Raw genomic sequence first — 11,654 nt, forward strand, 5'->3', positions numbered from 1 at the left:
TTCTGGGGTGGTATGTCCAGTACTCACACCAGCTTCCTGCTTCTCAACTGTCCACTCTTCCCAGGCCAGCCATAGAGGGCAAGACACAAACTCATTCCTTGCTTCTTTGGACCACTGCAACCTGACTTGGAAATTTCCTCATATTTTTCCTATGGGCTTTTAAAATTTCCATTTGAAAGCTCATATAGAATGGTGACTTCTGGAACCATGCTATGAATGCCTCTACACAGCAGTGCGTGTGGCCAGCAATCTCTCTGTCTATGTGCAAAGGGATGTTACAGGGGTAAGAACTGTAGCAAGAAGAAAGCCTGGTCTTATTGCCAAGTGGCATCTGTTCCTTAGTTGGTGGTAGCCTTGAATTTGCTCTAACACATATGAGAAAGTTAGTCATGCACTGAAATCTTACTGTTACTACCAATAAACTGGTTGTGACATATTAGAAAGTGATTGCCATGCACGAATGTGCTTCTATGTCTGTGGCCCTGGAGTGATTATTTATCATACACAGACAGGGACTTGGATGCATATGGAAAGTCCTCGGGTACCATATTTACCAAGGTAGCTCTGAAAATCCCTTGAAACTGCAGCTGCCTCCTGAATCAATGTAGAAATACTAAAATCCTTAAGATAATGGGCTATGTTTGAGTTTTAGCTCCATTGCAAACAATTCCATGCAACCATTCCTGACCATTACAGCTGGAAATGATCTCTCCCTGCATTTTTCCTATGATGATTATCGCACACTGACTCATATCGATCTCTCACAGATTCTGCTGGTCTCCTCTCAGAGCCTAGAAGCCCTGAGAGCAGTGGGACTTACTAACACCTCTGCAATCCCCACGTGTCTTAGCAGGGATCAGAGGATGCTAATACTCTCAACTTCACCGTGATGTGTGAGAAGATGACCCCAGACGTAGCTCTAGGGCAGTGGTGGTGGTGGAGAGCTTTCGATGATACAAACAACCCATTGCAACACCTGCTCTAGGGGCTTCATGAGTATGACTCCACTTAATCCTCAAGGGTGGTCTAAGTTATTTATTGTTTGCTCATTACATAGACAAAGTCATAGATATCCCAAATAGTTGTGAGATTTGTGGTAGGGCAGACCGAGTGATTCTACCCAGACCTGTGTCCCTACACTTTGATTTTTCTCTCCCATGACACTTCCCAGCTCCATTACTGAGTTTAGCCGCTCTGGATTGATGAACAACCTGCTGATTAAGCGTTTGACCATGGGGAAGTAGAGACAGAACTTGTGGCTGTTGAGATAACAGAGGTAAATATCACTACTAAATGCACAATCTACTGCTTTAGAAATATTTGAGAACATTTTATAAAGAGTAGTCAATAATATTTTTGTACAAATCCAGTAAAATTTGGTCAAACTGTAGTTAGGAGTGAAAGGAATTTGGGAGAAGGTATCCAAATGTTTTTAATGTTTTCAATCTACAATAGACAGAATCATATTTTTTTTGATAGAAATAAGAAGGCTGGGGTCATTTTCCCTAATGTGTACATGGAACTTCTGGCCATGGCCTGTGTTTTAGAACTGCTGGGTTACATTCTCTCTAAAAAGCCATGGGAACTTTCAGCAGAATGACATGGTGAAGGGGCTGGGGATTTAGCTCAGCGGCAAAAGCGCCTGCCTGGCAAGCGCAAGGTCGTGAGTTCGGTTCCTGGTACCGGAGAAAAACCAAAACCAAAAAAAAAAAAAAAGAAAGACATGGTGAAGCAGGCAAAGCTGTGCCCTGCTAAACTCACTTCTCTTTTACAAACCCTTTCCCCTTCTTTCAACCCCCCTCTCCCTCTGATCTGCACCCCCATGCCCTAGTTCTCAGTTCTAAAAGGAAATTATGAACACTGTCAGGAAAACTCGCCTATGTTAGATCTCTATGAGAATTTGTAATTATCCCAAAGGCAGCAACTCAAAACTTCTTTAGTGATAGAAATGAGTAAGAGTGGTATTCCAATTGCTCTAGCTCCTGACTCAGGAAGTTATTTCTGTGGTAAATTTACCATTCAAGGGGCAAACTGTACTATTAAATCAGCCACATTCCCCTCCCTGTCAGGGGGCTTTGGCTAGCGCTACAAAGATGGTAGGAAAACATGTTGTCCGCCACGGTGTGTGAGGAAATGCATGATCCACATTCAACTCTGCACTAGCACGGAAGGTGAAGAGCTGCCCAGAGGAGAGCAAAGTGAAGGGAAACTTCCAAGGGGGTTCTATGCTGAGTGGGCTGCTGCTGACCTTGCTGTTGACCTCGCCGCTCCCTCGCAGGCTGTGTCAGCTGAGTGGGCTTTTGGCTTCCAGCTATGAAGAATCATCTACTCAATTAAGAAATCAATCATCAAATAGAGAATGGACTTCTGCAATTCGTAAGGCTCTGAGGCAAACAGTACAAGGTACACAGGTAATTTAGGAAGCAATATTCCTGTTTTTAAATAGTATACGATAATTATCACATGGAGAACGTGAATGATGCATGCTAGAAGAGTCAAAAGCGAAAGCAGTCCCCGTGGAGGATGTTATCCAGAAAGTCTTTTTTTTTTTTTTTTTTTAAAGTATCTCCTCTTTTGAGCAATATTGTAAGAAAATAATAGAATACTTTTATCTTATCTTTGGGGGGGCTAAGCACTGTATTCATCTTTTCACACATATTAATAAGTAGAGTACACTAGTAACTGAGTAGCAAGCACATGATAAATCCTCAGTAGTATTTCTTATACTTACTATTCTGTTAACCTTCTATACTCTTCCAAAAGGAAGCTTAACTGCTCCATTACACTTGAGTAAACTGAGGCACACTGAAGTTGCTTAACTTGGATGAGATAGAAAATGTGGACATAAACACTGACTCCAGGTGGATCCAGTTGGTAAGTAAAGGCAGAAGTCAGAGGTGGGGCTGAGACCCAAGCTGTGGTGGGAGAGGATGAATAGAGATGATCGAGTTCCCATCTTGTTCAGGAGGTCAGCAGGTAACTGGTGTAGATGACTGGGGTGATGAGCCACAGGAGGTAAAGTTAGGAAATAATATACTGCAGAGCAAGTTATGGTTGAATTTGATTATTAACTCAGGTGGATATTAAAAGAATTTCACCTTCATCCTATGCATTCTAAGAGTCAATGATTTTCCTTCTGTCTCTCTCTCTCTCTCTCTGTCACACACACACACACGTACACACTGACACAAAGAAGAAGAAATATTTTGTGAAACTTGAGAATATTATCAGCATTGACTTATCCTTTAGGCAAGGTGTCTAAAGCCCACAGCACATTTAGGAACCCACTAAAAATGTTTTAATTTATTTTAAACCAGAAGGACAAAAAGAATATAATAGTCATGAGTGTATAATAATTAATGTAGCCTGGATTATGTTCATCTTTATACCAACATAGTCCTAACATGAAAATACTGTTAATTTTTAAAATGGGATTCAGGGCACAAGCGTCCATGGCCCACAAAGGTCATACAGCAGTTTGTGCTGAGTCATCTGGGGGAGGGGTGACTAAGCATAAGTAAAACAATTAGGGAACTACTAAAACAGTTCTGCACCAAATGCTACCGGCTTTGACTAAGTTTGTGGCTATGACAGTATAAAGAAAGCAAAGACATTACCACTAAAAAGCTCAGAAAAAGGAACTGCCTCCATACATACAGGTGTATGATGGGGGATGGATTATGACTGACAATCGGATGCATAAAATATACATGTTCTGATTTGAGACAGTGAGCAAAATATATGCCTGTAGTTTCTTTGTGTTCCTACATTTCTTGCAAAATGGAACAGGTATGTTTTTCAAAATTCTTCATAATGCTGAGAAAGCAAATGTCTAAAGCTGCAGACTACAAAACAGTATACAAACCTGATTGATTTTAAAAACCAAAATCCCAGCTGACCACCCTGAATGAGACAGTTGCAGGACTCAAGTCGGCATAAAGTAGCCTAAGGTAAAAACGTCATAAGGTAACTAGTGTAATTTTAATTTAAATGGTAATGAAACACCCAGAGTAGGTCTATACAGAAAGCAGCTGGTGGATGTGTTTACCTCCAGGATATAGCCTAATGGTAACAGCTTGCAAAACAAAGTGGAAAATCTGCTGGGACTTGCTAGAACGAGATAGATGATGAGGGGGCTCATAAAATCACAACCTCTTCTTACTGCTAGAAATAAGGCTGGTGTAGAATAGAGCTGATGTTAAGCCCATGCAGACGGAAATAAAGGTGTGCTGAAATAAATGGATCAGCACATCAGAGAAAGAAGTCCAGTAGTCTATTTTTTTCATCATTTTGGCATTTAGATGTCCAGCCTTACTTGCCAGCTTTCGAACTGTCACCTCACCGTCAGCATAACCTTGTTCTTTCAAACTTCGGAGTCTAATCAGATGTCCATATTTACGTGGGATGGGTTACTAAGGAATCATATACATATGTATAACTTCTAAGAAAACTCATGCTAACTACTTATAGTAGTCAGTCTCAGTCCTTCCTTCACAAATCTATAAGCACAACAACCAAAAATACTATGCATTTAAGAAAGGGCAACAGCATAAAAGATAATCCAATATAACAGTTGACATAAGAAATGTAAATGTTTTACTTCATCCATAGAGAGACTGAATAGGCTGAGTCATGAATTAACTAGAAGATTCTAGAAAAAAAGTTACAATTAGAATTTTTAAAGTCTGAGAAAATAAGATATGATTGTATAAAAAAGCAAACACACATACACTCAAAAATATTGGATCAAAGAACAAAACTGATAGAGACAAGGACCATATTAATGATGTGGGAAATAACATCCAGAAAATAAAGAAGATGAGGAGATAAAAAATATTCAAGAGAGAGAACTTAAGAGCCATGGAGAATAGTGCCAAAAACTCAATAAGCCAAGAATCTGAGGAGTGGTTTGATGAATTGGCTACAGGTTTCCTCATAAAATTCTGGTATAAAGTTGTTTTCAATACTGACATTGGCTGAGTTCCTAGGTAAGGTTAGAGCTCTTAGGATAATTCTGTACTCTTTGCTAGGATTCCAAATAGAACATGGATGCAAAGATGACATTTTGAATGACTGAGATAAAATCATTTTGAAACACTTCATTTCCCAAAGGAATTAGCTGTAGCCTTTGGTGCTGATGGAATAAACCACCACTATAGTACACGATTCTGCTAATAGGTTTCAATTACTCTCAGCTTCTTACAGACATTTTGAGAGGTGATATTTTTTCTCTGTGTCAGAAGTAGAGAAGATTAGGAAATCTATAACCCTAGATACTCAGAGCTGTCTACAAAATAATTCCTAAGTCGAATGCTAACAGAGGCCAAGTTAAGGAAGCTTCCAAAATTTACAGCCTAAACTACAAGGGTGTGATGGTATTCAAGAACACAAGGAATTTAGAATGTCAAGAATTTTTAAGGGATGGTAAAGAGTCAGGTGGAAGTAACCATAGGCCTTTGTTGTAAATATCCAGCAAACAGTTTGCTCTGCAAACTGAGATTTGGGAAGAGAGGAATCAGCTGTATTTATAGATTTAGAAGCTATCAAAGAGAGGGTAACTTGTGAGAACACGTGACCTGAAACAGAAAAAGACAAGACAGATGAGTAAAGGGTCAGAAATAAGCTTGGAAAAGAGAAGAAGTACACGGTGGTAGAAATAAGCTAAAGCCGGGGAAACGTGCAAACAGAGACTCTTGCAGACCTAAGGCAAGAAATATGCAAGTAGCGATCTTGAGGTTCTGATCGACAAAATGTTTTCATTATGAAATTACAGAGGCACCAGAAAGAAACATGTTGATTTTAGTTTTTATTCTATGATATATACTGACAACGCCCCATATATAAAGGAGATTAACTAATCTTCACCCTTCAGATGCTTTTAATTAGAGTTATAGAGCAGACAAAGGGTCTAAAATATATATTTTAATTATTTGGAAGTACTAAGAGTAAATTCCTCCCATAAGAATCCCCACACTCCTTTGACTCATCTCTGTCTCTCCTTAGGATTTTTCGTCTTGTGGCTCAGAATTCAGACATTTCTGTGCCGGAACAAAGGTTCTTGGGGAGACGTTTGAAAACAGCTATAAGTGCTGTGGGTAAGCACAAAACCTGAGTAAGCATGAGGACAGTATCATAAAGGGAAAGATCCCTATTTCACGTAGGATAGCTGAAGGTTTCTGATAACACAGGTGTTAAAGCAAATACTCAAACTAAGACTTTTAAAAAGTAAGCTTATGTGTCACTGTGTGTAAATTGTGTTCCTAAAAGGAAAACAGCATGTGAAAAGGCCCTGGGGGTGCATGGCTGCTTCACTGATAAGTGTGTCTACGGCAAAGTGCATGAAGGTGGCCATAGAGAAGCCAAGATTGAAGTTGGCAGAGGACAAGATCGCAATTCTTGCAAAACACAGAAGGGCGCTGGATGAAATGGGAAATTATTCCAAGGTTTCATGAGGCAAGTGAAATAATCTCATTTATGTTTTTAATAGATCACTGATGCTCTCTTCTTTACAACTCCAAGCTAAACTCACGAGTGATCTCATAATTAATTTGTAGTTCACATAATGCTGTAGTCGCCAAAGTCTGTCCGTCCTCCTTAGTCACTTTGCTGGTATTGCCATTCAAAGTACCACAGACTGAGTGGTCTGTGCCTGAGAAATCTATTTCCCATCATTTGGGAAGCTGGAAGTCTGAGATCAAGGTATTGACAGTGTTGGTTATCTCTGACGCTCCTCCTTGGCCTATAAATGGTTGTGTCTTCATGTGGTAGTCCCTCTGTGCGGACATATATCCTAACTTCCTCTTCCATTAGGGACACTATGTTGGATTAGTGTACACTCTAAAGGTATCATCTCTACTTAACTATTTCTTTAAAGACCCCATTTCTGAATATAGTTACACTATAAAGTACTAAGGGTAAGTTCATCAACATACAAGTTTTGAAGTTACTCAGTTCAACTCCTAACACTTAGTAATAAAAGTCACAACTAGAATGTAACAGCTCAGCCACGTACTACATTTCCAAGCCATCCTTGTAAGTGGGGGTGGACGTGTGGCTATGGTCTCACAGAAATATGGACAGAAGAGGTGAATGTCACTTCTTCACTTCCAGCCAATCTCATATAAATTTGGAAGAATTCTCTGCCATGATCATTTTTCTTTCCCATTGACTCGAGGTCAGTAAAGAGGACAAACCTGGAAGACAAAGGGATGAAGGTGATAGAGCATGTGCTAGCCTGGGTTCCTGACTGGCAGTATAAGGAAATCTGAACACTAACACTGTACTGTGATGAAAGAAACATAAACTTTTATCTTCAGTAAGCCTTTGAATTACTGTTACGCCCCTTGTTACTGAAACTAACTACAATTTAAGTAATATATATGCTGCTATGTTTGCATTGATTTACCTAGTATTAGCTGCAGGAGAAATGGAACATTAATTTATGCAGAGATGTGAGTCTTGAGACTAAATGAACTCAGGGAGTATACATAATCTAAATTAAAAACTTATGATTTTTTTCTTAGTGATAATAAAGAAACATTCATTAAAGCAACAAAGTTACTTTCACGAACATGTGCCATTACTATGAACCAGACTTAACCCTAGACTCTAGATATAAACAATCAAAAATCTAAACCCATGAATATCATGCTCTTTTTGTCCTCAAGATTCTTACAATTCTATGAGTGGAAGCTATCAACAGTAAATTTTACTGTGTAAGCAAATTCTACCATGGGCCCACAGCCCAAAGGGAAACATATATAACATTTGCTTGGGGAAATCACAGAAAGCTACATATTGGAGCTAGTACTTGAATATACCTAGAAAAAACTGTATGTGGATTTAAGCTAAATAAAAGCAATTTCCTGATGATCTAGCAATGAAACAACAGGAGAAAATTAATTATAAGTATGTGATGGATGAAAATTGGCATAGAAGAAAAACTTTTTTTTAGAGAATTGTTCCCAGTTTTTTTTTCTATGCTGTGTGACAATCAGTAAGAAACAATCCACTTAAAATTGGTCAGGAAATTTGATTAATCTTGAGGAAGATTGTCTGAATTGTCAGGTGATGAAACACTAGCTCTGTTCCTAGAGCACTTTCAGAGCAAGGACAAAATCCGGAGCCAGATGAATAGATTTTGTCTACTTGGAGGCAAAGGTTGGAGCAGGCCTGGCTGGAGACTTGTCCTTTGCTTTAAGAAGTTGAGAGGGAAACTCACAAAATCTAAAATCACATACAGTACTGCAGTAGCCACTTGGAATATACATGACTCCCATTATACATGATTCCCACTTTACAAAAGAGAAAATAGAACCCCGCAAGGTCGTATAACAAGGTCATATAACAAGTAAATAGAAGAAATTAATTCAGTTTCTTTGACTCTAATGTCCATATTTTCCCATTCATTCTATTTTATTTTTAAAATCAGCATATGTTTGCAGTACATAACCATCACATTCACCTTGGGGACTTTGCACGCATATATAACACATCTAATCAACACATCTAATCATTTCTACTTCCACGTCCCCCCTGCCTTCCCATCTTCCCCCCAACCCCTGTCCTTTCTCCACAAATCTAACTTCCTGTTTCCCTTCTCCTTTCATTCATTTTGCTCTTTTTTTTCTAGAACTACTTTACTGTGGGAAGTACCTGAATCCTCACCTGCCACATTTTAGTTGTCAGAATTACATCGCAGTAGCGGAACACCTGGGCTCTGGAGCAGCCGCTTGGGTGTACACTGAAGCATGTTCTGCTTGGAAACTGCGAGCGCGGAATACTTCTCTAAAGTCCTCCCATCACCCTTCTACCTCACTCTTCTTCCTCTTCGGAAAAGCTAAGACACATAACAGCACCCAGGGTGTAGAGTTATTTCATATAAAATGCATGGAGCCACACTAACATATAGCAGGTACACAATGTACAAGAACTGATCAAAATACATGAATGTTTAAATTTTTCAAAATTATCACAGTAAAAGACACATTTGCATTAATTCCCCTCAAAATACTTCCGCTTGCTTGAAACACACATATCCCATCATTCTCGTCACTTTCTGAAGCAGTTTTGAAAATGCTCTTTCATGTCTTTCCGAGGTGTGATTAAAAACTAGGGTGAATGCTTCTGCTAAATTCCGTCTCACAGAAAAAACACTACAAGGTGTCCTCATGTACTTTATTCAGTGGCTTTCACACTGTGTGACTTCTAACTCTTTCCTAAAATCAAAATGATCATGAAAGGTGAACGTTCTAGACTGATTCAGGACGCGGAGGTAGCCACTACAGCGCAACTAAAAACGACAAAAAAGCCTTCCAGAACTGCTCCGGAAAGTGGCAAGAATGATGGGATAAGTGTACTGGAGGCAAGAAGTATTTTGAGGGGGGATTAATGTCAATATGTCTTTTACTTTAATACTTCTTAAAATTTAAACATTCACCAGCCTTTTTGATTAAACCATGCATATTACCTATGTTGACATAATTTTTTTCTTTAATTAAAGTCTTTAAAGATAAACCTTTATATTTTCAAATGCTTTCTCAATATGTAGTGTTAATCTGCACAACATAAACTGGAAATCAGAACCCGTTATGTGAGAAGCTTTAAAATCTTTTTTTAAGATTTTAGTGTTCACTGGCCCCAAGTAAATTATCATCAGCCTATAAATCCTGTAAGTGTGAAGTTAGGATACTGAACCCACATGCTTGTGTTTTTTAAACCATTTCAGTCATGTAAGCTACTTTTTATTTTGAAAACTGTACCGTCTAGCTGGATTTAACTTTCTAGCAGAAGTAATTCTGAATTACATTTCCCATGTTTACAGCCATGCAGAATCAAAATTCTAAATCAAAGCAAGAGTTGATATTGTTGTTTATATTTTTAGTTTTCATATTTCTCTTTTTTGTCTCCCCATGTCTCATTGCTAAGAAATAATTCCTTCTTTAACTCTTCCTTTTCTTCTCCCAATCACCCACATCCCCATGCCTGTTTTACATCTGTTCATCCCAGGTCTGGACACTCTTCCGTTGTTCCCTGCTTGTGTAAATGTGGCTTTCAACCCAGAGTATACATACCAGTCCCCAGAGCAGACCAGGTGGATTGCATAAGCCACCCCACAATTAGCAACATTTGCTACTTTTAACCGCCAGCGTCCAAAGGATTCCTGTTGCACCTCTCAGCTCGGCACTGTTTGCCTTTCGGCATTTTAGTAGTAATTTCATATGTCCAAGTGTTTCTTCCTATCCCAGATGACCTCACAGTAAAATGAAATGTAGCTAATAATTATGCCAAGATCATAGGTGCAACTTGGGTGTAGCCCCAAATTTCCCTTAAGAAGAGAGTTAATACTTTAGGTTGAGAATTATGTGCTATGTTTCTGCCTCTGCCGTCTATTTGGGCTTTTGTCTTTTTTTTTTTTTTTTTTTTTTTTTGGTTTTTCTCCGGTACCAGGAACCGAACTCACGACCTTGCGCATGCCAGGCAGGCGCTTTATTTGGGCTTTTGAATCCTTGAGGTTCAAAATGTATCATCTTGCCACCACAGCTGTAATGTTCAAATTTAACAGTATCATTATAACACTCAACAACTCATAGAGTTTTTAATATGATTTGAGATTTAAAGTCATAATACCAAAAGTAACTCATAGAAATTGATTTTCTTTTTAAACTGTAATGATAAATATAAGCCAATAGTTCAGTCTTCCATACATACCCAACTGAGTGTTGTACCTGTCTTTGTATATGTGCAAGAATATTCAGAACAGCATTCTGTCCCAAACCAGAGACTATTCAAATATCTATCAACTGTAGAACACACAAAAAAATTATGATATATAGAACAGGATGCTCTACAGCTATGAGAATAAACATATCACAACCACACACATATGCTGATAAATCTAAAAAAAATGTTGGGAGTAGGAAGTCAGATACAAAGAGTGCATGTTCTATTATTTCATTTATATAAAGGTGAGAATTGGGTAAAAATAATTTATGGCATTATATTAAATCATGTCAGTGACTAGCCCTTAGTAGGGAGATAAAAGCATCCCGGGAGAATCTGAAATTCTGCTGATTTTGGATGGAGTACTGGTTAAGTGGTTATACTCAGTTTGTGAAACTTGTGAAATTCAGCAAGCTTTATTTTTGTAACTTGGGCAATTTTTAATATATATCTTGTACTTTAATACAATTTAAAAGACATAAAATGAAATATAACACATAATTACATATATGCAGATATTTCTTTTAAGAAAACATTGGTTTTATTACTGGAGAGCAAGCTCTTAATAGGCATGGAAATTTTAACAGGATTAAAACACTGCAATAGCTAGCTAAGTGTTAAAAGGAGCCCTTTTTAGTCAAAATGGATTAAAGGTCTAAATATTAAAACAGAAACTGAATCTATTGGAAGAGAAAGTAGGTAGAAATCTTGAAGACATAGGGATAGGCATGTTCATTACATGAATAAAAACAAAACTCCATGGGAAATATTTCAAAGAATCAACAGCTAGGATCTCATCTTACTGAAATTTTTTTGCACATCAACAGCATAAAAAGAAAACCCATGAATTGGGAAAACTTTTAGCCAACTGTCCCTCAGACAAAGGACTTCTATCTAGAACATATGAAGAATTTAAAAAAAACTAGGATCCC

At 38.2% G+C, this 11,654-nt stretch overlaps 1 protein-coding gene and 1 pseudogene across 1 annotated transcript in view; one reads left to right on the plus strand and one right to left on the minus strand.

Annotated features, from left to right (window-relative positions):
* Kitlg (KIT ligand) overlaps positions 1-11,654 on the minus strand; it is a 152,870-nt gene that overhangs the window by 20,832 nt on the left and 120,384 nt on the right. The window lies entirely within an intron of this gene.
* Positions 2,138-11,654, plus strand: part of LOC102025758 — a 24,904-nt pseudogene continuing 15,387 nt past the window's right edge.

This window comes from Chinchilla lanigera, unplaced genomic scaffold (genome assembly GCF_000276665.1).
Source record: "Chinchilla lanigera isolate Chin_1 unplaced genomic scaffold, ChiLan1.0 scaffold00004, whole genome shotgun sequence".
NCBI lineage: Eukaryota > Metazoa > Chordata > Mammalia > Rodentia > Chinchillidae > Chinchilla > Chinchilla lanigera.